Genomic DNA, 3,559 nt, shown 5'->3' with positions numbered 1-3,559 from the left:
CCCCCCCCCCGAGTTACCCGGCTGGCCCGTGTGCGTATCTGTGTTTTTGTGCATCGTCATTGCCTCAATCGCTCATCTTAAATCGAGAATCTAGATGTTAGAGTTTGGAGAAATAAGTATATACCAGTGCCTTTTAGAGTGGGACTGTGGAGGGGGGATTAAGTGGAGGTAAGAGAGGATAAGCAGTGGGGTTTTTTGGGGGGGGGAAGGGGCACAGATATAGCCAGAGTATTAAAGGGGACCTATTCTGGTATTTTATAGTTACATTTAGTAATTATTAATGGAATTATTTCATAATTCTTACTTAACTCTGTCCCTCACTTCCTGCTGTTTGTGTGAAACTGCTGGTTTTAGCTCTTGGGACTTTCCCTGAACATCCACTTAATTCTGATTGGCTACCCCTGTCTTCTACAGACTAACTTTGTGTTTGTAAGCCCCACCTCCTCCTCAAGAAAACTTGGGAGTGTTCAGAGCAGTCTCAAGTCTGAGCTGTGGACTCACACTTACGTAAACATTGGTCGTGTTTAAAATGAGCGTCTGTTATTGGGAGGAGGTGTAATAGGTCCCCTTTAAGGTGATGTAATAATGAAGGGAGCGGTGCAGTTGGGGTGAAATGGGACTCTGTTGTTTGAGTGGATGTGCCATACAAAGCCTTAGAAATGAGTTCTGAGCTCCACAGGTCGCCACCCCACCTGGCTTCTCCTGCCTCCCCTCCTGAAGCGTTGCCATAGAAACGCACCCTTTCAGTTTCCGGATGCCGATTCCTGCCACAGGAGAGAGAGGGAGCGAGAGCCCTCCTCTTCACTGTCGTCCTCGTCTCTCTCGCTCTGTAACGCACCAAATTCAGAGGGAAATAAACATCTGTGCTGTCAGTTGTTGTCGCCGTGTCTGTAAATTAATACATTTTATTTATTCCTCTTTTATATTTGGATTCATGTTTACCTTTTTTTCTTGCTCATAGCTTTAGGTCACTGTTCTTCTTCCTTGTTCTATGATGTTTTGTTTTGTTTTTTGATTGATTTTAAATTCACACAGTTGGTTTTGTTTTACTCTTCGTTACATCAGCGTACACATGGTCAGCTCCCACTGTTCCTCACCCCGAATACTCACACACTTTGGGTTTTGTTTTTTTTCATATCCGAGTACCTGAATATATTTACTGTGTCTCCATGGCAACTATAACTTCTTGGAAGTTTATGTTCACATGTAACATAACACAAAATAAAGACAAATGGACAAGTGACGTAAGGTGTTTGTATTTGCTGCAAAGACACATTATTATCAAAACCAAATGTTGTGACGTTTACGTGTTTATACTGAATTTAATGAGATCATCACATGTTGTGTGTGTTTTGGTTACTGCATAGAAGTTCACAATGGGAATAATGTGTCATGTAGAACGCTCCGAAGTGAAGGTGTGGTCGAAGACATCCAAATGCAGGCCGATGCTGAGCGGCTAGCTTAGAGAAAATAATTGAAATAACATCAGCAAAGCAAAAAAAACCCCAAAAGGGCTGGTTTACATGTATTTTTATATGGTCATGATGGACTGAGTGACTCCAGTCTGGACAAGCTCGATAAAGTCTGTCATTTCAGCTGTCATGCTCCTCTCATCCACACACCCGAGGACAACAATGTCCAAATATTACGAATAAATATTTGTGAATGCAGCCCTCATTCATTCTGTTTATTCCCATTTTTAAATCATCCCCTGGTTATTTGATTTGAATATAAACCTCTGCACAGGTTTATATTTCAGCTGATAATAATATAAATAATAATAATAATGGATTGGATTTATATAGCGCTTTTCAAGGCACCCAAAGCGCTTTACAATGCCACTATAAAACTACCATGAGTGATTTGAAAGCATTTAGTTCAGTGTAAGTCAGCTGGACTTCCATTAGAGGGCAGTGTAAAGCCTTCCAGCATAACTCCAACCCCTAAGCCAACCACCCCACCTACCCAACAGTAGTTTTAAGGTATGAACTGACACCGGGCTGTTTCATTTCATCACAAAGAACATAAGCCACGGCTATAACAAATGAATCACGATGATTACACTATTGCACATGTATGCCACTACATGTGTCACAGGGCACATAAACATATAACAGTCATTTCATTGCAGTGTTTTGGGTTTTTACTGTAGTGGTTTACACATTCGCCTAACAAGCGAAAGGTCCTCGGTTCATTTCTGAGAGATGAAGCGCATCATTGGGGTTTGCGTCAGCTGCCAAACCAAAACGCAGATCTGCTTCCTGTGATGACAGCTTGTGAATAACGCAGCAGCCTTTTGCAAGTTTCTGTAATGGTGTGTGAGATTGCTACTTATTTTAGTTCATTAAAAAGATGCCTCATCTTTGAAAGTGACTTCCAAGTTGCACACTTCCATTGAGTAGTCATCCGTTCTATCATTTCCTCTTCCAAGGACGGTGGTGAGGGTTGACAGAGAAGGGCTGTCCTTCCTGTCCCTCTCAGATAACTGCAAAACATCTGATATCAATCCCCAACCTGTACCTGTGCTGCTCTGCTCTGCTCTTTTGCATGATCACTGATCAGTCGATGAAGGGAAGGAGGGAGGTCGGAGTGAAGCAGGGAGTCACTAAGAAACAGGGACTAAAAGGAGTTCAGATTTTAAAAAGGAATGAAGATTTAAATCTCCTCACAAAGGTGAGAGGTAAACTGCCAAGATGTATCCTCTGGACAGAGGAAAGAAGGCAAGGAGTCATGGTGGGGTAACGGGGAAGAACAGAAAAGCATTCAAAGAAAGAGGTTGCCAAAGAATATGAAGGATAAGCAAAGAGATGGGAAAGGATAGAGGGGAGTACTGGAAGGCTAGGTGTTCTGCAAAGAGAGAGGAGGCAAAGAAAAGCGAGTTATATGTGAGGCTGGACCATAAGGGAGGAGAATGGGACGTATTGATAGAGATCAGGCTGGAAAGGATGTCCAGCATAACCTGCTGGACATCCTTTCCAGCCTGATCAAGGATGGAGATGGAAATGTACTAACGAGTGGAAAGTGTGTGCTGGGAAGGTGGGAGGAGTACTTTGAGAGGCTGGTAAAAGATGAAAATGAGTGGACAGATGGAGAATGGTGAATCAGGAAGTGCAGGAAATTAGAAGGAGGAAGTGAGAACAGCTATATAGAGGATCTAGAGAAAAAGGCATTTGGTCCACATAACATACCTGTGGAGGTATGAAGATGTATTTTGTTGTCAGTTCTAACATTTAACATGCTTCTCCACTTGTATCTTTGTCCCTGTAGAATGATGGACTTTAAATTATAAGGAAATGGCTTTAAAACCTTCCCAGACTGATAGACTAAGTTGCAGATAACTTTTCCTTCCAAGCATCATGTTAGAGACCTAAGTGAGAAAATGCTGGGAGGCAATGTCAAATGTAAATAAAAGAAGAATGCACTGATTTTATAAAACATTTGTTTTCAAAGTACAACATAGAAATCATATCAAAAGCTTAAACTGAGACATTCTCCTATTTTATGAAACATATTTTATGATTTGGGTAAAAAATGTAGGATGTCTTAACTGGGTCACAGT

This window comes from Haplochromis burtoni, unplaced genomic scaffold (assembly GCF_018398535.1).
Source record: "Haplochromis burtoni strain Fernald_Lab_line unplaced genomic scaffold, NCSU_Asbu1 Contig_241, whole genome shotgun sequence".
NCBI classification, from domain to species: domain Eukaryota; kingdom Metazoa; phylum Chordata; class Actinopteri; order Cichliformes; family Cichlidae; genus Haplochromis; species Haplochromis burtoni.
This window is presented reverse-complemented; position numbering follows the sequence as displayed.